A 25,961-nucleotide genomic window follows, 5' to 3' on the forward strand; every position below is an offset into this window, starting at 1 on the left:
TTATCTTACGGACCTCTCCTCTCAATTATCTTACGGACCTGTCCTCTCAGTTATCTTACGGACCTCTCCTCTCAGTTATCTTACGGACCTCTCCTCACAGTTATCTTACGGACCTCCCCTCTGAGTTATCTTACGGACCTCTCTCAGTTATCTTACGGACCTCTCCTCTCAGTTATCTTACGGACCTCTCCTCTCAGTTATCTTACGGACCTCTCCTCTCAGTTATCTTACGGACCTCCCCTCTCAGTTATCTTACGGACCTCCCCTCTCAGTTATCTTACGGACCTCCCCTCTCAGTTATCTTACGGACCTCCCCTCTCAGTTATCTTACGGACCTCTCCTCTCAGTTATCTTACGTACCTCCCCTCTCAGTTATCTTACGGACCTCTCCTCTCAGTTATCTTACGGACCTCCCGTCTCAGTTATCATACGGACCTCTCCTCTCAGTTATCTTACGGACCTCTCCTCTCAGTTATCTTATGGACCTCTCCTCTCAGTTATCTTACGGACCTCTCCTCTTAGTTATCTTACGGACCTCTCCTCTCAGTTTTCTTACGGACCTCTCCTCTCAGTTATCTTACGGACCTCTCCTCTCAGTTATCTTACGGACCTCCCCTCTCAGTTATCTTACGGACCTCCCGTCTCAGTTATCATACGGACATCTCCTCTCAGTTATCTTACGGACCTCTCCTCTCAGTTATCTTACGGACCTCTCCTCTCAGTTATCTTACGGGCCTCTCCTCTTAGTTATCTTACGGACCTCTCCTCTCAGTTATCTTACGGACCTCTCCTCTCAGTTATCTTACGGACCTCCCCTCTCAGTTATCTTACGGACCTCTCCTCTCAGTTATCTTACGGACCTCCACTCTCAGTTATCTTACGGACCTCCACTCTCAGTTATCTTATGGACCTCCACTCTCAGTTATCTTACGGACCTCCCCTCTCAGTTATCTAAGGGACCTCCCCTCTCAGTTATCTTACGGACCTCCACTCTCAGTTATCTTACGGACCTCCACTCTCAGTTATCTTATGGACCTCCACTCTCAGTTATCTAAGGGACCTCCCCTCTCAGTTATCTTACGGACCTCCACTCTCAGTTATCTTACGGACCTCCCCTCTCAGTTATCTAAGGGACCTCCCCTCTCAGTTATCTTACGGACCTCCACTCTCAGTTATCTTATGGACCTCCACTCTCAGTTATCTTACGGACCTCCACTCTCAGTTATCTTACGGACCTCCACTCTCAGTTATCTTACGGACCTCCACTCTCAGTTATCTTATGGACCTCCACTCTCAGTTATCTTACGGACCTCCCCTCTCAGTTATCTTACGGACCTCCCCTCTCAGTTATCTAAGGGACCTCCCCTCTCAGTTATCTTACGGACCTCCCCTCTCAGTTATCTAAGGGACCTCCCCTCTCAGTTATCTTACGGACCTCCCCTCTCAGTTATCTTACGGACCTCCCCTCTCAGTTATCTTACGGACCTCCCCTCTCAGTTATCTTACGGACCTCTCCTCTCAGTTATCTTACGTACCTCTCCTCTCAGTTATCTTACGGACCTCTCCTCTCAGTTATCTTACGGACCTCTCCTCTCAGTTATCTTACGGACCTCCCGTCTCAGTTATCATACGGACATCTCCTCTCAGTTATCTTACGGACCTCTCCTCTCAGTTATCTTATGGACCTCTCCTCTCAGTTATCTAAGGGACCTCTCCTCTCAGTTATCTTACGGACCTCTCCTCTCAGTTATCTTACGGACATCTCCTCTCAGTTATCTTACGGACCTCCTCTCTCACTTATCTTACGGACCTCTCCTCTCAGTTATTTTACGGACCTCCCCTCTCAGTTATCTTACGGACCTCTCCTCTCAGTTATCTTACGGACCTCCCCTCTCAGTTATCTTACGGACCTCTCCTCTCAGTTATCTTACGGACCTCCACTCTCAGTTATCTTACGGACCTCCCCTCTCAGTTATCTTACGGACCTCCCCTCTCAGTTATCTTACGGACCTGTCCTCTCAGTTATCTTACGGACGTCTCCTCTCAGTTATCTTACGTACCTCTCCTCTCAGTTATCTTACGGACCTCTCCTCTCAGTTATCTTACGGACCTCCCCTCTCAGTTATCTTACGGACCTCCCCTCTCAGTTATCTTACGGACCTCCCCTCTCAGTTATCTTACGGACCTCTCCTCTCAGTTATCTTACGGACCTCTCCTCTCAGTTATCTTACGGACCTCTCCTCTCAGTTATCTTACGGACCTCTCCTCTCAGTTATCTTACGGACCTCCACTCTCAGTTATCTTACGGACCTCCCCTCTCAGTTATCTTACGGACCTCCACTCTCAGTTATCATACGGACATCTCCTCTCAGTTATCTTACGGACCTCTCCTCTCAGTTATCTTACGTACCTCTCCTCTCAGTTATCTTACGGACCTCTCCTCTCAGTTATCTTACGGACCTCCCCTCTCAGTTATCTTACGGACCTCTCCTCTCAGTTATCTTACGGACCTCCCCTCTCAGTTATCTTACGGACCTCCCCTCTCAGTTATCTTACGGACCTCCCCTCTCAGTTATCTTACGGACCTCCCCTCTCAGTTATCTTACGGACCTCTCCTCTCAATTATCTTACGGACCTGTCCTCTCAGTTATCTTACGGACCTCTCCTCTCAGTTATCCTACGGACCTCTCCTCTCAGTTATCTTACGGACCTCTCCTCACAGTTATCTTACGGACCTCCCCTCTGAGTTATCTTACGGACCTCTCTCAGTTATCTTACGGACCTCTCCTCTCAGTTATCTTACTGACCTCTCCTCTCAGTTATCTTACGGACCTCTCCTCTCAGTTATCTTACGGACCTCCCCTCTCAGTTATCTTACGGACCTCCCCTCTCAGTTATCTTACAGACCTCTCCTCTCAGTTATCTTACGTACCTCTCCTCTCAGTTATCTTACGGACCTCTCCTCTCAGTTATCTTACGGACCTCTCCTCTCAGTTATCTTACGGACCTCCCGTCTCAGTTATCATACGGACATCTCCTCTCAGTTATCTTACGGACCTCTCCTCTCAGTTATCTTATGGACCTCTCCTCTCAGTTATCTTACGGACCTCTCCTCTTAGTTATCTTACGGACCTCTCCTCTCAGTTTTCTTACGGACCTCTCCTCTCACTTATCTTACGGACCTCTCCTCTCAGTTATCTTACGGACCTCCCCTCTCAGTTATCTTACGGACCTCCCGTCTCAGTTATCATACGGACATCTCCTCTCAGTTATCTTACGGACCTCTCCTCTCAGTTATCTTACGGACCTCTCCTCTCAGTTATCTTACTGACCTCTCCTCTTAGTTATCTTACGGACCTCTCCTCTCAGTTATCTTACGGACCTCTCCTCTCAGTTATCTTACGGACCTCCCCTCTCAGTTATCTTACGGACCTCTCCTCTCAGTTATCTTACGGACCTCCACTCTCAGTTATCTTACGGACCTCCACTCTCAGTTATCTTATGGACCTCCACTCTCAGTTATCTTACGGACCTCCCCTCTCAGTTATCTAAGGGACCTCCCCTCTCAGTTATCTTACGGACCTCCCCTCTCAGTTATCTAAGGGACCTCCCCTCTCAGTTATCTTACGGACCTCCCCTCTCAGTTATCTAAGGGACCTCCCCTCTCAGTTATCTTACGGACCTCCCCTCTCAGTTATCTAAGGGACCTCCCCTCTCAGTTATCTTACGGACCTCCCCTCTCAGTTATCTAAGGGACCTCCCCTCTCAGTTATCTTACGGACCTCTCCTCTCAGTTATCTTATCGGCTTGTCCACATAGGGTGTGCTAAGGGCATATTGATCCAATCTGAATGTTAAAGTAAGATTCTCTCTCTCTCTCTCTCTCTCTCTCTCTCTCTCTCTCTCTCTCTCTCTCTCTCTCTCTCTCTCTCTCTCTCTCTCTCTCTGTATGCTATGGTAAGATGACTGAGCATGCTATGGTAATTTCTCTCCCTTTATGGTAATCTCACTCTTCATGTCGTGATATTTTTATCCTCTACCATGATAACATCATTCTCTGTCCAGTGATAAAATATCTCCTTGTTATAGTAAGATCACACTCTATCTTATGAGAGATCATTCTGCAGGGTCCCCCGTGGCTCGGTTGGTAGCGCAATCAGCTCACATAATTAGTGAACTTGGTTAGATCCCGGCTCGGGTGGAAATAATGGGCATGTTTCCTTACATCTTCTGTCCATGTTTACCTGGTAGTGAATAGGTACCTGGGTTGTAATCGACTGCTGTGGGTCGCATACTGGGGGTGGTGGTATGCCTTACATAGGGCTGGGCCTTGAGATAACCTGAAGTAGGATAACACGTCTTAGATTGTATAATTCGTTTGTCTAAAAAAAAAAAAGATCACTTTCATTATATGGTAAGATTATAATCAGTGCTGAATGATCACTGTGTATGCTATGGTTATAGCACTCTCCTTGCTATGGTAAAATCACTACTTTCAGTGATAACATTACTCTCCATACATTGGTATGGGCGCTTACCATGCAATAATAACTTAACTCTATGTTATGATGAGATCACTTACATTATCATGGTAACATATGATAATATCACTCTTTATGCAATGATGAAGATCACCCCTATGCAACAGTTGGATCATTCTCAAAGGTATGTTAAAATAACACTTTACAGGCTATCATAAAATAACTTTCCATGCTAAAATAAGATGTCTTTATGTGCTATGATGCAATCATTTTTCAAGCTATGACAAGATCACTTTCTATGATGTCATAAGAGTGATTTCCATACTTTAGTAAGATCACTTTCCAGGCTAAGATAAGTTCACTTTCCAGGCTAAGATAAGTACACTTTCCAGGATAAAATAAGCTCACTTTCCAGGCTAAGATAAGTACACTTTCCAGGCTAAGGTAAGCTCACTTTCCAGGCTAAGATAAGCGCACTTTCCAGGATAAAATAAGCTCACTTTCCAGGCTAAGATAAGCTCACTTTCCAGGCTAAGGTAAGCTCACTTTCCAGACTACTATAAGCTCACTTTCCAGGCTAAGATAAGCTCACTTTCCAGGCTAAGGTAAGCTCACTTTCCAGGCTAAGATAAGCTCACTTTCCAGGTTAAGGTAAGCTCACTTTCCAGATTTAGATAAGCTCACTTTCCAGGCTAAGATAAGTTCACTTTCCAGACTAATATAAGCTCACTTTCCAGGCTAAGATAAGCTCACTTTCCAGGCTAAGATAAGCTCACTTTCCATGTTAAAATTGCATCACTTTTTATGTTATGATAAGATCACTTTCTATGCTATGACAAGATCACTTACTCTGCTACGATGCCGTCACATTCCATGCTATAATAAAATTAATTTTCATACTATGATGAGAGTACTTTTCATGCTATGATAAGATCACTTTTCATGCTATGATAAGATCACTTTTCTTGCTATGATAAGATCACTTTTCTTGCTATGATAAGATCACTTTTCTTGCTATGATAAGATCACTTTTCTTGCTATGATAAGATCACTTTTCTTGCTATGATAAGATCACTTTTCTTGCTATGATAAGATCACTTTTCTTGCTATGATAAGATCACTTTTCTTGCTATGATAAGCTCACTTTTCATGCTATGATAAGATCACTTTTCTTGCTATGATAAGATCACTTTTCTTGCTATGATAAGATCACTTTTCTTGCTATGATAAGATCACTTTTCTTGCTATGATAAGATCACTTTTCTTGCTATGATAAGATCACTTTTCTTGCTATGATAAGATCACTTTTCTTGCTATGATAAGATCACTTTTCTTGCTATGATAAGATCACTTTTCTTGCTATGATAAGATCACTTTTCATGCTATGATAAGATCACTTTTCTTGCTATGATAAGATCACTTTTCATGCTATGATAAAATCACTTTTCTTGCTATGATAAGATCACTTTTCTTGCTATGATAAGATCACTTTTCTTGCTATGATAAGATCACTTTTCATGCTATGAAAAGATCACTTTTCTTGCTATGATAAGATCACTTTTCTTGCTATGATAAGATCACTTTTCATGCTATGATAAGATCACTTTTCTTGCTATGATAAGATCACTTTTCTTGCTATGATAAGATCACTTTTCTTGCTATGATAAGATCACTTTTCTTGCTATGATAAGATCACTTTTCTTGCTATGATAAGATCACTTTTCTTGCTATGATAAGATCACTTTTCTTGCTATGATAAGATCACTTTTCATGCTATGATAAGATCACTTTTCTTGCTATGATAAGATCACTTTTCATGCTATGATAAGATCACTTTTCTTGCTATGATAAGATCACTTTTCATGCTATGATAAGATCACTTTTCTTGCTATGATAAGATCACTTTTCATGCTATGATAAGATCACTTTTCTTGCTATGATAAGATCACTTTTCTTGCTATGATAAGATCACTTTTCATGCTATGATAAGATCACTTTTCTTGCTATGATAAGATCACTTTTCTTGCTATGATAAGATCACTTTTCATGCTATGATAAGATCACTTTTCTTGCTATGATAAGATCACTTTTCTTGCTATGATAAGATCACTTTTCTTGCTATGATAAGATCACTTTTCTTGCTATGATAAGATCATTTTTCATGCTATGATAAGATAAATAACTAAAAGGCACAATACCGTGACTGGAACGATACACAAATAACCCGCACATAAAAGAGAGAAGCTTACGACGACGTTTCGGTCCGACTTGGACCATTGACAAAGTCACATTGACAAAGTGTGACTTTGTCAATGGTCCAAGTCGGACCGAAACGTCGTCGTAAGCTTCTCTCTTTTATGTGCGGGTTATTTGTGTATGATAAGATAACTTTTCATGCTATAAGATTACTATTAAATAATTATCCTAACACTAAAAAGGACTTGATGCAAAGCGACATTAAGTCACATTTTGAATTTTGAAATGACAAATGAGAATTATCTATTTGGTAACAATAATTCAAGTCATTATTTGGTTATCTTATTACCAGTGTTTATATATTTAGGTATTTTTACAGGAAGAAGAAATATATTCACGGCGATGCTAGTTAAAATAGCTGTTAGTATCTGCTGAGACGTCTTGTAATACCGTCATGGAAAGTAAGAGGAACATCGCTAGCAATATTGTATATTATGGAGAGAACATGTTGGAAGGGCGTGTGGGCTGGCTTGCAGGAGTGTGTGAGCAACGAGGGCGTGTGGGCTGGCTTGCAGGAGTGTGTGAGCAACGAGGGCGTGTGGGCTGGCTTGCAGGAGTGTGTGAGCAACGAGGGCGTGTGGGCTGGCTTGCAGGAGTGTGTGAGCAACGAGGGCGTGTGGGCTGGCTTGCAGGAGTGTGTGAGCAACGAGGGCGTGTGGGCTGGCTTGCAGGAGTGTGTGAGCAACGAGGGCGTGTGGGCTGGCTTGCAGGAGTGTGTGAGCAACGAGGGCGTGTGGGCTGGCTTGCAGGAGTGTGTGAGCAACGAGGGCGTGTGGGCTGGCTTGCAGGAGTGTGTGAGCAACGAGGGCGTGTGGGCTGGTTTGCAGGAGTGTGTGAGCAACGAGGGCGTGTGGGCTGGCTTGCAGGAGTGTGTGAGCAACGAGGGCGTGTGGGCTGGCTTGCAGGAGTGTGTGAGCAACGAGGGCGTGTGGGCTGGCTTGCAGGAGCGTGTGAGCAACGAGGGCGTGTGGGCTGGCTTGCAGGAGTATGTGAGCAACGAGGGCGTGTGCTCTGGCTTGCAGGAGTGTGTGAGCAACGAGGGCGTGTGGGCTGGCTTGCAGGAGTATGTGAGCAACGAGGGCGTGTGGGCTGGCTTGCAGGAGTGTGTGAGCAACGAGGGCGTGTGGGCTGGCTTGCAGGAGTGTGTGAGCAACGAGGGCGTGTGGGCTGGTTTGCAGAAGTGTGTGAGCAACGAGGGCGTGTGGGCTGGCTTGCAGGAGTGTGTGAGCAACGAGGGCGTGTGGGCTGGCTTGCAGGAGTGTGTGAGCAACGAGGGCGTGTGGGCTGGCTTGCAAGAGTGTGTGAGCAACGAGGGCGTGTGGAATGGCTTGCAGGAGTGTGTGAGCAACGAGGGCGTGTGGGCTGGTTTGCAGGAGTGTGTGAGCAACGAGGGCGTGTGGGCTGGCTTGCAGGAGTGTGTGAGCAACGAGGGCGTGTGGGCTGGCTTGCAGGAGTGTGTGAGCAACGAGGGCGTGTGGGCTGGCTTGCAGGAGTGTGTGAGCAACGAGGGCGTGTGGGCCGGCTTGCAGGAGTGTGTGAGCAACGAGGGCGTGTGGGCTGGCTTGCAGGAGTGTGTGAGCAACGAGGGCGTGTGGGCTGGCTTGCAGGAGTGTGTGAGCAACGAGGGCGTGTGGGCTGGCTTGCAGGAGTGTGTGAGCAACGAGGGCGTGTGGGCTGGCTTGCAGGAGTGTGTGAGCAACGAGGGCGTGTGGGCTGGCTTGCAGGAGTGTGTGAGCAACGAGGGCGTGTGGGCTGGTTTGCAGGAGTGTGTGAGCAACGAGGGCGTGTGGGCTGGTTTGCAGGAGTGTGTGAGCAACGAGGGCGTGTGGGCTGGCTTGCAGGAGTGTGTGAGCAACGAGGGCGTGTGGGCTGGCTTGCAGGAGTGTGTGAGCAACGAGGGCGTGTGGGCTGGCTTGCAGGAGTGTGTGAGCAACGAGGGCGTGTGGGCTGGCTTGCAGGAGTGTGTGAGCAACGAGGGCGTGTGGGCTGGCTTGCAGGAGTGTGTGAGCAACGAGGGCGTGAGGGCTGGCTTGCAGGAGTGCGTGAGCAACGAGAGCGTGTGGGCTGGTTTGCAGGAGTGTGTGAGCAACGAGGGCGTGTGGGCTGGCTTGCAGGAGTGTGTGAGCAACGAGGGCGTGTGGGCTGGCTTGCAGGAGTGTGTGAGCAACGAGGGCGTGAGGAGAGAGACAGGGTGAGGGAGGGTGTGAGACGAGGGCTTGGAAGACGGAGTGAAGGAGGACGTGAGGGAATATCTGAGATGCAGAAGTAAAGGAGAGTGAAGGGGGCATGAAAGAGGGAGTGAGGAAGAGCATGATGAAGGGTACGAGATGCAGAAGTGTGAGAAGAGGGCAAGGAAGAGGCTATCAGAGAAGGTGTGAGGGAAGAGCCTGGAGAGCAAATGTAAGGGACGAGTAAGACGAACGGACGTGAGGATCGGGTATACAGGGAAAGTATTAAGAGGAAGCGTGAGGAACGGGCGTGAGGGACGGGCGTGAGGGACGGGCGTGAGAGACAGGCGCGAAGGACGGGCGTGAGGGACGGTCTTGATGGACAAGCTTGAAGGATGCTGGTGAGAGGAGAATATAAGGAACGGTGGACGCATGAAAAACGGTATTAAATTTAAGGTATAACGCAGTGGAACTATCCTCCCTCATATTTAATTTCTAAAAATAATGCATGATGTACTAATTGTTTATTATCCCCCTATATAAAACACTAAAATCAATACTGAACAATGAACTATAATCAAACCATCCCACAAACCATACCCCCGGCCGGGATTGAACCCGCGGTCATAGAGTCTCAAAACTCCAGCCCGTCGCGTTAGCCACTAGACCAGCTAGCCACAACGGCAGTGAAGGGACTTGAGCTAGAGTTCGTCACGGCCACGCTAGCTGGAGATTCGTCTGTAAAAACTTGCATTTGTGGTCACAGAGGTGCCTGTGCTAACTTTCCTATGGTGTAGAAATATACCTAGTTGGATGAATCTTATTGTGGCTAGCTGGTCTAGTGGCTAACGCGACGGGCTGGAGTTTTGAGACTCTATGACCGCGGGTTCAATCCCGGCCGGGGGTATTGTTTGTTTGCAATCGTGTCATTACGATTTCTTGAGTTAGTAATGAACTATAATATTCATTGGTCATTTTAAACCGACACGTGTCTAATATAGTTATAAAACTGACACATTAACCCGCTGATGATGCAGACTTTGCAGCCAAAGCGAGAAGTTTACCGGTATATAAAAACCTTAACAAAAATACATATGGAAAACAGAGGTGGAAAATTATGAGGAATCAGAAGAATTTACAAGTGATCACATGAAAAAAATAATATCAAATTACATTGGAAATAAATGGTATAAAATACCGTCACAAAGGAAATATAAACACACAAGCAGTATAATGTGATCTTCTATTGACAACGTTTCGCCCACACAGTGGGCTTTATCAGGTTACTTGACAAAGGCTACTGTGTGGGCGAAACGTTGTCAACAGAAGTTCACATTATACTGCTTATGTGTTTATATTTCCATCAAATTACATTATCAAGTTATCATCACGGAAGGTTGTAGGTAATTAGTTGCTATCCCTCAGAGATTATCGCATAAAAAGCAGTATTTCATTTTTCCCAGTTTCAAAAAATCAAACTGGGATCTATACAGCCTAAAATAAACTCAAAAATTTCTCCCAGTTTTTAAGAAAATAAATACAGTAGATAAGTGGGGGAGAAGCATTTATATTAGGCTAATATACATAATATATAAATTTGTAATGATGGTTTGTAGATGAATGGTTCAGAGAACCGACATGTTGATAAATTAGACACATGTGATAGTCTTGAAGGTATATGTATGCTATAAGCTCTTAAAAGAAAATTATGGGCATTTAATCTGGGATAATCAAAGTCAAACACTGTGACGTATTTCAGATCAGAAGAGACTTTATCCATTTATGTGACAGAAGGAATTTAGGTTACTGAAACTGGCACATGATAACTCACACGAGCCAACACCAAGGAGTTGTTTCCACTGGGAAAACACATCACCACTTTAAGTTACAACTGACTACAATAAGCCTGTTCCAGTTATTACACAGAATCCAATCAAATTTGTATACACAGCCTAAACCCATGAAATTTTCCAGCCATTCCGTGTGATGTATCAGCCACTGAAGATTAATATTGTCTATAACTGCTCGCACAGAAAAAAATTAGGTATAATCTACGTAACATTGTGCCTAGGGCAGCCATGATTGAAAATAATTCCATTATATATTACACCAGAGTTGAAAATTTTAAGACGAATGAATAAGTCGTTCTTAAGTAATGAACGAAAAATTATGAGAAAGCAAACGAGAATGTTAGTGTGAATGTTCCATGTCTCATCCTATTAAACTTATAAAGACATAAGAACCAAAATTTGCATTTATTCCAGCTTTCTTTTATTATTTATAGTTCGTGTAAAATTCTATATACATCGATGAAGAAAAAGTTTGATTTTGATTTTTAAAAATCTAATTTGATAACATTTGTAAAAAAAAAAAAGACAAACTGGCACTCCAATTAAGATACTCGAAGCCGATCATGAGTGCCAATTCCTAGTTATCACGTGAGAAACAATTTGCTTAATAAAATTGGCAACCTGAAATTTACACACCCTGTCAAAATAGGTATTATTCAAGAATTATTCTGATTCTAAGTTTGCTATTTTAGCAAAATTTCAAAATCTCACCTTCTAGGACCAAACTTATGGGTCATCATCCTTCTTATAGACGGCATCATCAATAATATTTGGATACCAGTCAGAAGAGCCAGTCTTTGGGTAATAAGTAAAAATCAGTGTTTCTATTTAGTCAATAAAATTGACAAATTCTGGACTTAAGCCACAAAATAGCATCGTGAGCTTTGTGTTATGAAACTACACTAGTGGGGAAAATCTGGAGCCAATCCGATGGGTCATTCTTCATTTATCTCATAGATTCTGTTTACTGAGAACATCAGCAAATTCGCCTGAACGGAATGGGAGTCCTGTGGCTCGGTTGACAGCGCACTCAACTCACATACTTAGTGTCCATGGTTCGATCTCTGCCACGGGTGGAAACATTGGGTATATTTTCTTACACTTACTGCCCTTGTTCACCTAATAGTAAGAAGGTAACTGGGTGTTAGTGGACTGTTGTGGTTAGCATCCTGAGGGCTGGGCTTTGAAATGGCCTGCGGTATGACAGCAGCTCGTAGCCTGTAAAATTTATTTATATAAAAAAATTAACGGGTTCTGTCCTGGCCCAAATTTGCATTGACCATTAAATTTTGAAGCCGTTCAGAAATTTATTTAACATGACTGAACGGCAATAAACATTATACACTAGCCTACACACATGAATTTCTCTCTCCACCGTCATCGAATTAGGAGGCATCTTTTCTGAACGGTTGAAATTACTTCTATGAGGGTTTTAGAAGTTATTCGAGCCATTCCAGGCTGCCGGGAATGGGAAACAGCTTTAGTCGCAGGAAACGTGAACATGTCAGGTATTCCAAGAATTTAGTCCTCGTTACAGTACAAAATGGTTGATAAATTGAATCCGATTTACCTAAGCATTTTTTGAGTTATAGCGAAATATAACTGATTAGATAGAGAAAGAACGAAGAAAAATCCAGGTAAGTTAAAAATACCCTTAAGGGATACCTAATTACCCGAGGCAATGTTTAGTAAGGGACTCCAGGGAGCCTAGTGAACCCTGTTTGTGTTAGTGTGTGGTGTTCCAACATAAATGTTGCCAGGTGTGGTGTTCCAACATACATGTTACCAGGTGTGGTGTTCCAGCATACATGTTACCAGGTGTGGTGTTCCAACATACATGTTGCCAGGTGTGGTGTTCCAACATACATGTTGCCAGGTGTGGTGTTCCAACATACATGTTACCAGGTGTGGTGTTCCAGCATACATGTTGTCAGGTGTGGTGTTCCAACATACATGTTGCCAGGTGTGGTGTTCCAACATACATGTTGTCAGGTGTGGTGTTCCAACATACATGTTGTCAGGTGTGGTGTTCCAGCATACATGTTGTCAGGTGTGGTGTTCCAACATACATGTTGTCAGGTGTGGTGTTCCAACATACATGTTGTCAGGTGTGGTGTTCCAACATACATGTTGTCAGGTGTGGTGTTCCAACATACATGTTGTCAGGTGTGGTGTTCCAACATACATGTTGTCAGGTGTGGTGTTCCAGCATACATGTTGTCAGGTGTGGTGTTCCAGCATACATGTTGTCAGGTGTGGTGTTCCAGCATACATGTTGTCAGGTGTGGTGTTCCAACATACATGTTGTCAGGTGTGGTGTTCCAACATACATGTTGTCAGGTGTGGTGTTCCAACATACATGTTGTCAGGTGTGGTGTTCCAACATACATGTTGTCAGGTGTGGTGTTCCAACATACATGTTGTCAGGTGTGGTGTTCCAACATACATGTTGTCAGGTGTGGTGTTCCAACATACATGTTGTCAGGTGTGGTGTTCCAACATACATGTTGTCAGGTGTGGTGTTCCAACATACATGTTGTCAGGTGTGGTGTTCCAACATACATGTTGTCAGGTGTGGTGTTCCAACATACATGTTGTCAGGTGTGGTGTTCCAACATACATGTTGTCAGGTGTGGTGTTCCAACATACATGTTGTCAGGTGTGGTGTTCCAACATACATGTTGTCAGGTGTGGTGTTCCAACAAACATGTTGTCAGGTGTGGTGTTCCAACATACATGTTGTCAGGTGTGGTGTTCCAACAAACATGTTGTCAGGTGTGGTGTTCCAACATACATGTTGTCAGGTGTGGTGTTCCAACATACATGTTGTCAGGTGTGGTGTTCCAACATACATGTTGTCAAGTGTAATGTTCCAACATACATGTTGTCAGGTGTGGTGTTCCAACATACATGTTGTCAGGTGTGGTGTTCCAACATACATGTTGCCAGGTGTGGTGTTCCAACATACATGTTGCCAGGTGTGGTGTTCCAGCATACATGTTGTCAGGTGTGGTGTTCCAACATACATGTTGTCAGGTGTGGTGTTCCAACACATGTTGTCAGGTGTGGTGTTCCAGCATACATGTTGTCAGGTGTGGTGTTCCAACATACATGTTGTCAGGTGTGGTGTTCCAACATACATGTTGTCAGGTGTGGTGTTCCAACATACATGTTGTCAGGTGTGGTGTTCCAACATACATGTTGTCAGGTGTGGTGTTCCAACATACATGTTGTCAGGTGTGGTGTTCCAACATACATGTTGTCAGGTGTGGTGTTCCAACATACATGTTGTCAGGTGTGGTGTTCCAACATACATGTTGTCAGGTGTGGTGTTCCAACAAACATGTTGTCAGGTGTGGTGTTCCAACATACATGTTGTCAGGTGTGGTGTTCCAACATACATGTTGTCTGGTGTGGTGTTCCAACATAGATGTTGTCAGGTGTGGTGTTCCAACATACATGTTGTCTGGTGTGGTGTTCCAACATAGATGTTGTCAGGTGTGGTGTTCCAACATACATGTTGTCAGGTGTGGTGTTCCAACATACATGGGGAAGTCCTTCTTTCTTCCATTCTTGTTTCTTTGGTTACCATGTTATTAAGCATCAGACATTTTTATGAATGAACACAGACATTCTTACGAATGTAACATCAATTTCGTCCATGAATTCAAAGTGGCTGTTTTGTGGGAATTTACAATGATGTTAGTCATAGTGGCGATAATGAGTATTTCTCAGGAAAGAAAATAAGACCGACAAGAGGGAAACGTAGAGAGAAAATGTTTGACTGACACAAACTAACAATAGCAACTGGTGTGGAAAACAGCCTTAACGTGACTAAACAATTCTAGGCTCCACAAACTCTTAACCACTGAGTCACCACTAGGAAGTAAACAATCTCGTGACGGAACTGTGGAAAAAATCAGTGAAGGTAAACTTCTGAGACAAGGAACTGAAATAAAGCAGAGAAGAGCGAAATCACAATATCCTAAACTTCAAGTTTGCACTCGGGATTGTTTTGAGATCAAATATATCACAAGACAGAGAAACTTAAGAGTGAGGATTCAGAAGAATGCTGGGAGACGATATCTCACAAGACCTGCAGCTGGAGGTCTGGACTGAGAACGATGTTATGAGATATTTCTAGACTCCCATAACTTAACTCCGATGGAAGGAAGACGAGCCAAGAAAAAAAAATTCCCGTGACAGAGAAGAAACACAACTTGCGTCTTGTGTGTCGCTGTCAGACCCTCGCATTTACATTCACCTCCTGACTCGCGACTTTCTCTTTTTTCTTCTACCTTTAAAAAGTTTACAGAGATTCCTTGAGGGTAAAACACAAACACAATAAGTAATGTGAAAAATGTGTTGGGATTTTACAACGGCAATGTCACGTGCTAATGACCGCGTCACATGATACTAGGAATGTTCTGTGTACTCACCTATTTGTACTCACCTATTTGTGGTTGCAGGGGTCGATTCACAGCTCCTGGCCCCGCCTCTTCGCTGATTGCTACTAGGTCCTCTCTCTCTCCCTGCCCCATGAGCTCTATCATACCTCGCCTTAAAACTACGTATGGTTCCCGCCTCCACTACGTCACTTTCTAGGCTATTCCACGGCCTGACTACTCTATGACTGAAGAAATACTTCCTAACATCCCTTCGATTCATCTGAGTCTTCAACTTCCAATTGTGACCTCTTGTGTCTGTGTCCCCTCTCTGGAACATCCCGTCTTTGTCCACCTTGTCTATTCCGCGCAGTATTTTATATGTCGTTATCATGTCTCCCCTGACCCTCCTGTCCTCCAGTGTCGTCAGGCCGATTTCCCTCAACCTTTCTTCGTAGGACAATCCCCGTAGCTCTGGGACTAGTCTTGTTGCAAACCTTTGCACTTTCTCTAATTTCTTGACGTGCTTGACTAGGTGTGGATTCCAAACTGGTGCTGCATACTCCAGTATGGGCCTGACGTAAATGGTATACAGAGTCTTAAACGAATCCTTACTGAGGTATCGGAACGCTATCCGTAGGTTTGCCAGGCGCCCGTATGCTGCAGCAGTTATCTGATTGATGTGCGCCTCAGGAGATATGCTCGGTGTTATACTCACCCCCAGATCTTTTTCCTTGAGTGAGGTTTGCAGTCTTTGGCCATCTAAACTATATTGTGTCTGCGGTCTTCTTTGCCCTTCCCCAATCTTCATGACTTTGCATTTGGTAGGGTTAAATTCAAGGAGCCAGTTGCTGGACCAGGCTTGTAGCCTGTCCAGGTCTCTTTGTAGTCCTGCCTGATCCTCATCCGATTTGATTCTTCTCATTAACTTCGCATCATCTGCAAACAAGGACACTTCTGAGTCTATCCCTTCCGTTATGTCGTTCACATATACCAAGAACAGCACAGGTCCTAGGACTGACCCCTTTGGAACTCCGCTTGTCACAGGCGCCCATTCTGACACCTCGTCGCGTACCATGACTCGTTGTTGCCTCCCTGTCAGGTATTCTCTGATCCATTGCAGTGCCTTTCCTGTTATGTGTGCCTGATCCACTAGCTTTTGCAGTAACCTCTTGTGAGGAGCTGTGTCGAAGGCCTTCTTGCAGTCCAAAAATATGCAGTCGATCCACCCCTCTCTCTCTTGTCTTACTTCTGTCACCTTGTCATAAAACTATAGTAGGTTTGTGACACAGGATTTTCCTTCCCTGAAACCGTGCTGGTTGTCAATTATACACTTGTTTCTTTCCAGGTGCCCCACCACTCTCCTCCTGATGATCTTCTCCATGACCTTGCATACTATATACGTTAGTGATACAGGTCTGTAGTTTAGTGCCTCATTTCTGTCTCCCTTTTTAAAAACTGGGACTACATTTGCCATTTTCCATACCTCAGGGAGTTGCCCAGTTTCAAATGATGTGTTGAAGATCTTTGTTAATGGCTCACTCAATATCTCTGCTCCCTCTTTAAGGACTCATGGAGAGATGTTGTCTGGTCCCACCGCCTTTGAGGTGTCAAGTTCGCATAGCAGCTTCTTCACCTCCTCCTTGGTTATATGTACCTCATCCAGCACTTGCTGGTGTGCCCCCCTGTTCTGATTTCCTGGAGTCCTACTGGTTTCCACTGTAAATACTGTGTGTGTGTGTGTGTGTGTGTGTGTGTGTGTGTGTGTGTGTGTACTCACCTAAGTGTACTCACCTAATTGTGGTTGCAGGGGTCGATTCATCGCTCCTGGCCCCACCTCTTCACTGGTCGCTGTTAGGTCACTCTCTCCCTGCTTCATGAGGTTTATCATACCTCTTTTGAATCCTCCACTACGTCACTTTCAGACTATTCCACTTCCTAACAACTCTGTGACTGAAGAAATACTTACTAACATCCCTGTGACTCATCTGATTCTTCAGCTTCCAATTATGACCTCTTGTCGCTGTGCCTCATCTTCGGAACATCCTGTCTCTGTCCACCTTGTCGTTTCCTCTCAGTATTTAATATGTCGTTATCATGTCTCCCCTGTCCTCCAGTGTCATCAGGTCTAGCTCCCTTAACCTCTCCTCGTAAGACATGCCCCTTAGCCCCGGGACTAGTCTCGGAGCTAAGAGAAAGTGCAAACCTTTGCATTTTCTCTAATTTCCTGACGTGCATGGACAGGCGTGGGTTCCAAACTGGAGCTGCATACGGCAGTATGGGCCTGTCGCACACGGTGTACAGGGTCCGGAATGAGATGTCGGAACGCTATTCTTAATTTCACTAGTCTCCCATATGCTGCAGCAGTTGTTTGGTGTGTGTGTGTATGTGTGTGTGTGTACTCACCTAGTTGTACTCACCTAGTTGAGGTTGCGGGGGTCGAGTCAGAGCTCCTGGCCCCGCCTCTTCACTGATCGCTACTAGGTCACTCTCCCTGAGCCGTGAGCTTTATCATACCTCTGCTTAAAGCTATGTATGGATCCTGCCTCCACTACATCGCTTCCCAAACTATTCCACTTACTGACTACTCTGTGGCTGAAGAAATACTTCCTAACATCCCTGTGATTCATCTGTGTCTTCAGCTTCCAACTGTGTCCCCTTGTTACTGTGTCCAATCTCTGGAACATCCTGTCTTTGTCCACCTTGTCAATTCCTCTCAGTATTTTGTATGTCGTTATCATGTCCCCCCTATCTCTCCTGTCCTCCAGTGTCGTCAGGTTGATTTCCCTTAACCTCTCCTCGTAGGACATACCTCTTAGCTCTGGGACTAGTCTTGTTGCAAACCTTTGCACTTTCTCTAGTTTCTTTACGTGCTTGGCTAGGTGTGGGTTCCAAACTGGTGCCGCATACTCCAATATGGGCCTAACGTATACGGTGTACAGGGTCCTGAACGATTCCTTATTAAGATGTCGGAATGCTGTTCTGAGGTTTGCTAGGCGCCCATATGCTGCAGCAGTTATTTGGTTGATGTGCGCTTCAGGAGATGTGCCTGGTGTTATACTCACCCCAAGATCTTTTTCCTTGAGTGAGGTTTGTAGTCTCTGACCCCCTAGACTGTACTCCGTCTGCGGCCTTCTTTGCCCTTCCCCAATCTTCATGACTTTGCACTTTGTGGGATTGAACTCCAGGAGCCAATTGCTGGACCAGGTCTGCAGCCTGTCCAGATCCCTTTGTAGTTCTGCCTGGTCTTCGATCGAGTGTATTCTTCTCATCAACTTCACGTCATCTGCAAACAGGGACACCTCAGAGTCTATTCCTTCCGTCATGTCGTTCGCAAATACCAGAAACAGCACTGGTCCTAGGACTGACCCCTGCGGGACCCCGCTGGTCACAGGTGCCCACTCTGACACCTCGCCACGTACCATGACTCGCTGCTGTCTTCCTGACAAGTATTCCCTGATCCATTGTAGTGCCTTCCCTGTTATCCCTGCTTGGTCCTCCAGTTTTTGCACCAATCTCTTGTGTGGAACTGTGTCAAACGCCTTCTTGCAGTCCAAGAAAATGCAATCCACCCACCCCTCTCTCTCTTGTCTTACTGCTGTCACCATGTCATAGAACTCCAGTAGGTTTGTGACACAGGATTTCCCGTCCCTGAAACCATGCTGGCTGCTGTTGATGAGATCATTCCTTTCTAGGTGTTCCACCACTCTTCTCCTGATAATCTTCTCCATGATTTTGCATACTATACATGTCAGTGACACTGGTCTGTAGTTTAATGCTTCATGTCTGTCTCCTTTTTTAAAGATTGGGACTACATTTGCTGTCTTCCATGCCTCAGGCAATCTCCCTGTTTCGATAGATGTATTGAATATTGTTGTTAGGGGTACACATAGCGCCTCTGCTCCCTCTCTCAATACCCATGGGGAGATGTTATCTGGCCCCATTGCCTTTGAGGTATCTAGCTCACTCAGAAGCCTCTTCACTTCTTCCTCGGTTGTGTGCACTGTGTCCAGCACTTGGTGGTGTGCCCCACCTCTCCGTCTTTCTGGAGTCCCTTCTGTCTCCTCTGTGAACACTTCTTTGAATCTCTTGTTGAGTTCTTCACATACTTCACGGTCATTTCCTGTTGTCTCTCCTCCTTCCTTCCTTAGCCTGATTACCTGGTCCTTGACTGTTGTTTTCCTCCTGATGTGGCTGTACAACAGTTTCGGGTCAGATTTGGCTTTCGCTGCTATGTCATTTTCATATTGTCTTTGGGCCTCCCTTCTTATCTGTGCATATTCGTTTCTGGCTCTACGACTGTTCTCCTTATTCTCCTGTGTGTGTGTGTGTGTGTGTGTGTGTGTGTGTGTGTGTGTGTGTGTGTGTGTGTGTGTGTGTGTGTGTGTGTGTGTTAGTTACCATTTTGTCCTAGGCACATGTCGATTAGATACTAGGCCTGTTGAATATACATGCGAGTATATGTGTGTGTGCGTGTGTGGGTGTAATCACCTCACCTAGTTGTACTCACCTAGTTGAGGTTGCAGGGGTCGAGTCCTAGCTCCTGGCCCAGTCTCTTCACTGGTCGATACTAGGTTTCTCTCCCTGAACCATGAGCTTTATCATACCTCGCCTTAAAACTATGTATGATTCCGGCCTCCACTACGTCACTTTCTAGGCTATTCCACAACCTGACTACTCTGTGACTAAAGAAATACTTCCTAACATCCCTTTGATTCATCTGAGTCTTCAACTTCCAATTGTGACCTCTTGTGTCTGTGTCCCTTCTCTGGAACATCCCGTCTTTGTCCACCTTGTCTATTCCGCGCAGTATTTTATATGTCGTTATCATGTCTCCCCTGACCCTCCTGTCCTCCAGGGTCGTCAGGCCGATTTCCCTCAACCTTTCTTCGTAGGACAATCCCCTTAGCTCTGGGACTAGTCTTGTTGCAAAATTTGCACTTTTTCTAATTTCTTGACGTGCTTGACCAGGTGTGGATTCCAAACTGGTGCTGCATACTCCAGTATGGGCCTGACGTAAATGGTATACAGAGTCTTGAACGAATCCTTACTGATGTATCAGAACGCTATCCGTAGGTTTGCCAGGCGCCCGTATGCTGCAGCAGTTATCTGATTGATGTGCGCCTCAGGAGATATGCTCGGTGTTATACTCACCCCCAGATCTTTTCCCTTGAGTGAGGTTTGCAGTCTTTGGCCATCTAAACTATATTGTGTCTGCGGTCTTCTTTGCCCTTCCCCAATCTTCAAGACTTTGCATTTGGCAGGGTTAAACTCAAAGAGCCAGTTGCTGGACCAGGCTTGTAGCCTGTCCAGGTCTCCTTGTAGTCCTTCCTGATCCTCATCCGATTTGATTCTTCTCATTAACTTCACATCATCTGCAAACAAGGACACTTCTGAGTCTATCCCTTCCGTTATGTCATTCACATATACCAAGTGTGTGTGTGTGTGTGTGTGTGTGTGTGTGTATGTGTGTGTGTGTCTGTGTGGGTGTCTGTGTGTGTGTCTGTGTCTGTGTCTGTCTGTCTCAATTTTCTTGAATGTAACTTCGGCTTTCGACTGTGTGTGTGTATGTGTGTATGTATATGTGTGCTCACCTAATTGTGGTTGCAGGGGTCGAGACTCAGCTCCTGGCCCCGCCTCTTCACTGATCGCTACTAGGTTCTCTCCCTCTCTGCTTCCTGAGCTTTGTCATACCTCTTCTTAAAGCTATGTATGGTTCCTGCCTCCACTACTTCACTTGCTAGGCTATTCCACTTCCTGACGACTCTATGACTGAAGAAATACTTCCTAACGTCCCTGTGACTCGTCTGAGTCTTCAGCTTCCAATTGTGACCCCTTGTTTCTGTGTCCCCTCTCTGGAACATCCTATCTCTGTCCACCTTGTCTATTCCCCGCAGTATCTTGTATGTCGTTATCATGTCTCCCCTGACCCTTCTGTTCTCCAGTGTTGTCAGTCCAATTTCCCTCAACCTTTCCTCGTACGACATTCCCCTGAGCTCTGGGACTAGCCTTGTTGCAAACCTTTGTACTTTCTCTAACTTCTTGACCTGCTTGACCAGGTGTGGGTTCCAGACTGGTGCTGCATACTCCAGTATGGGCCTAGCCTACACAGTGTACAGTGTCTTGAACGATTCCTTATTAAGGTCTCGGAATGCTATTCTCAGGTTTGCCAGGCGCCCGCATGCTGCAGCAGTTATTTGGTTGATGTGTGCCTCCGGTGGCGTTCGGTGTTATGGTCACCCCAATATCTTTCTCCCTGAGTGAGGTCTGTAGTCTTTGTCCACCTAGCCTATACTCTGTCTGCGGTCTTCTTTGCCCCTCCCCAATCTTCATGACTTTGCATTTGGCAGCGTTGAATTCGAGAAATCAGTTTCTGGACCACGTGTCCAGCCTGTCCAGGTTTCTTTGCAGTAGTGCCTCATACTCATCCGATTTAATTCATCTCATCAGCTTCACATCATCTGCGAATAAGGACACTTCAGAGTCTATTCCTTCCATCATGTCGTTCGCATATATCAAAAATAGCACTGTTCCTATAACTGACCCCTGTGGGACTCCGCTCGTCACAGGCGCCCACTGTGATACCTCTTCACGTACCATGACTCGTTGTTGCCTCCCTGTCAGGTATTCCCTGATCCATTGCAGTGCTCTCCCTGTTATATGCGCCTGATCCTCCAGCTTCTGCACTAATCTCTTATGAGGAACTGTGTCAAAGGTCTTCCTGCAGTCCAGGAAAATGCAATCAACCCACCCCTCTCTCTCTTGTCTTACTTCTGTCACCTTGCCATAAAACTCCAGTAGGTTTGTGACACAGGATTTTCTTTCCCTGAAACCGTGCTGGTTGTCAATTATACACTTGTTTCTTTCCAGGTGCTCCACCACTCTCCTCCTGATAAACTTCTCCATGACTTTGCATACTATACAAGTCAGAGACACAGGTCTGTAGTTTAGTGCCTCGTTTCTGTTTCCTTAAATATGGGGACTACATTTGCTGTCTTCCATTTCTCAGGTAGTTGCCCAGTTTCAAGGGATGTGTTGAAGATTGTGGTTAGGGGCACGCACAGCATCTTTGCTCCTTCTCTAAGAACCCATGGGGAGATGTTGTCCGGTCCCATCGCCTTTGAGATATCAAGGTCACTTAGCAGCTTCTGCACCTCCTCCTCGGTTGTTCGTATGTCATCCAACACTTGTTGGTATATTCCCTCTTGATGTTCCCTTCTGTGCTGTCTTCCCAGAACCCTTCCTGTCTCTACTGTAAAAACTTCCTTAAATCTCCTGTTTAGCTCCTCACATACCTCCTGATCATTTCTTGTGAGTTCTCCACCTTCTATCCTAAGTCTGATCACCTGGTCTTTGACTGTTGTCTTCCTCCTGATGTGGCTATACAACAGTTTCGGGTCAGTCTTGACTTTCGATGCTGTGTTATTTTCATACTGTCGATGGGCCTCCCTCCTTACCTGTGCATACTCGTTTCTGGCTCTGCGACTAATCTCCCTATTTTCATTTGTTCTCTGCCTTCTGTACTTTTTCTATTCTCTATTGCACTTTGTTTTTGCCTCCTTACACCGTCGGGTAAACCAGGGGCTCGTTCTGGTCTTCTCATTGTTTCTGTTGCCCTTGGGAATAAACCTTTCTACTGCCTCCTTGCATTTTGTTGTTACATATTCCATCATTTCATTTACTGGGTTTCCTGCCAGTTCTCTGTCCCACGGAACCTCCTGCAGTAAGTTCCTCAAACCTATTAGTCCCCTCTTTTATAGTCTGGCTTTTCCCATTCAACTCCTGTTACTCTCTCCGCTTATGTGTGTGTACTCACCTAGTTGTACTCACCTAGTTGAGGTTGCAGGGGTCGATTCCAAGCTCCTGGCCCCGCCTCTTCACTGGCCGCTACTAGGTCACTCTCCCTGAACCGTGAGCTTTATCATACCTCTGCTTAAAGCTATGTATGGTTCCTGCCTCCACTACATCGCTTCCCAAACTATTCCACTTCCTGACTACTCTGTGGCTGAAGAAATACTTCCTAACATCCCTGTGATTCATCTGTGTCTTCAACTTCCAACTGTGTGCCCTTGTTGCTGTGTCCCATCTCTAGAACATCCTGTCTTTGTCCACCTTGTCAATTCCTCTCAGTATTTTGTATGTCGTTATCATTTCCCCCCTATCTCTCCTGTCCTCCAGTGTCGTCAGGTTGATTTCCCTTAACCTCTCCTTTTAGGATATACCTCTTAGCTCTGGAACTAGTCTTGTTGCAAACTTTTGCACTTTCTCTAGTTTCTTTACGTGTGTGTGTGTGTGTGTGTGTGTGTGTGTGTGTGTGTGTGTGTGTGTGTGTGTGTGTGTGTGTGTGTATGTATGTGTACATCTATTTGCGTATATTGGTAAAGTCGTGCGAGTTTAACAATAATACAGAGCGAGTACTGAGCGAGGTACGGTAAGCGGTGTACAATCTGTACATCAGTTGAAGGGAACAAGAACCAACAGGACGTCGTCAGGGTCGCTGGTAATGTATTCTTAAGCAGCAGGAGTAAATACAGAGGACAAAGGCACTGCTAACCTGTGACTCTGAGTATTACTTACACTCACACAACACTCTCATGATCCAACCAGAAGAAAAAAACATTGCGCTTTCTGCTGTATCATTAAAATTTATTTCGAAAAAATCTTCATTATCATTTATAATTAAATTAATATTATATTTATGTATATAACATATACAAAAATAAAATATAAGCCAAATAGTTTGTATCTAGAGCTGCCATTTAACAGGAAGATTTACATATACCAGGTATACCTCAAATATACCAGGTATACCTCAAATATACCAGGTATACCTCAAATATACCAGGTATACCTCAAATATACCAGGTATACCTCAAATATACCAGGTATACCTCAAATATACCAGGTATACCTCAAATATACCAGGTATACCTCAAATATACCAGGTATACCTCAAAATGTGTAGTGACTTAGTGTATACACACTGAGAGTTTCTTGTATATAAACTGAGAAATGTGTATTGTCTCGGTGTATATATACTTAAAGGTTCTTTGACTAGTATTATATACATATAAATACATTAAAACAGTAAACTCGTATGAGTCTTGAGAATGAATAGTATAATGACGCTTAATCTAAGAGAAAAATAGCTCCACTTCCTTGGACCAAGAGAAATCGAGCAGCAGGAACAACAGCAGCAGCAACAACAGCAGCAGTAATAACAGAAACAGAAGCCAGAGCAGCAGCTTCACGCTACAGCATCAGTTACAACAGCAACAGCATCAACAACAATATCAACATCAGATGTAGCAGTAACGGCAGCTGCAGCTGCAGCTACAATAGCAAAAACAGGAAGTACTACAGTAAATTAAGCAGCAGCAGCAGTAGCAGCAACAACAGCAACAGCAACAAGACCAGCAGCTACAACAGAAGCATCAACACCAGTAGGTAGGACAGCAGCTACAACAGAAGCATCAACACCAGTATGTAGGACAGCAGCTACAACAGAAGCATCAACACTAGTATGTAGGACAGCAGCTACAACAGAAGCATCAACACCAGTAGGTAGGACAGCAGCTACAACAGAAGCATCAACACCAGTAGGTAGGACAGCAGCTACAACAGAAGCATCAACACCAGTAGGTAGGACAGCAGCTACAACAGAAGCATCAACACCAGTATGTAGGACAGCAGCTACAACAGAAGCATCAACACCAGTAGGTAGGACAGCAGCTACAACAGAAGCATCAACACCAGTAGGTAGGACAGCAGCTACAACAGAAGCATCAACACCAGTAGGTAGGACAGCAGCTACAACAACAGCAGCAACACCAGCAGAAGTAGCAGCAACAGCAGCAGCAGCAGCTGAAACAGCAGCAATAGCAAGACCAACAATAACAAAGACATCAGCAATGGCAGCAGCTACAATACCAGTAACAATAAATAACAAAAAGGCACAATACCGTGACTGGAACGATACACAAATAACCCGCACATAAAAGAGAGAAGCTTACGACGACGTTTCGGTCCGACTTGGACCAGCAGTAGCAGCAGTAGTAGCAACAGTAGCAGCAGTACCAGCAGCAGCAGTAACAGCAGCAGTAGCAGTAGCAGCTGCAGTAGCAGCAGCAGCAGCAGTAGCAGCAGTAGCAGCAGCAGAACTAGCAGCAGCAACAGTAGCAGCAATACCAGCAGTAGCAGCAGCAGCAACAGTAGCAGTACCAGCAGCAGCAGTAGCAGCAGCAGAACTAGCAGCAGCAACAGTAGCAGCAATACCAGCAGCAGCAGTAGCAGCAGCAGCAACAGTAGCAGTACCAGCAGCAGCAGTAGCAGCAGCAGAACTAGCAGCAGCAACAGTAGCAGCAATACCAGCAGCAGCAGTAGCAGCAGCAGCTTAGTATTGCTACCCCTGAATGGGTCACAATGTATATAATGTATATTACTTGTTCTTATAATTTTATATTGCTTATATTTGCGATATTAGCTAAATCGTAAATATATTGCTTTATATTATTATTTGACTTAGTTATATTATTAGGTAGGATGTAACATTTATATATTATTCAGTGCTCATAGTTCGTGAGTATTAAGTAGCTGACAGCATTGTATAACTACCAGTTCTGCTTGTTTCCCTGCCGGCTTCCCTGTGTTGCTGGGCAGCAGCAGTCCATGGAGAGTCACGTGATCGGAGGGGGATGAACACACCTCACCTGGGTGAGACTGTCTTGCTTTGACTCGCCCTCTTTTCTGTTTGGCTTGGCTTCCGACAAGACGTGTCTTCCTTACTGCCTCTTGTTGGAAGATCGTCTCTGTCGCTCTCTTG

The sequence above is a fragment of the Cherax quadricarinatus genome, chromosome 41 (genome assembly GCF_038502225.1).
Source record: "Cherax quadricarinatus isolate ZL_2023a chromosome 41, ASM3850222v1, whole genome shotgun sequence".
Taxonomy (NCBI): Eukaryota; Metazoa; Arthropoda; class Malacostraca; order Decapoda; family Parastacidae; genus Cherax; species Cherax quadricarinatus.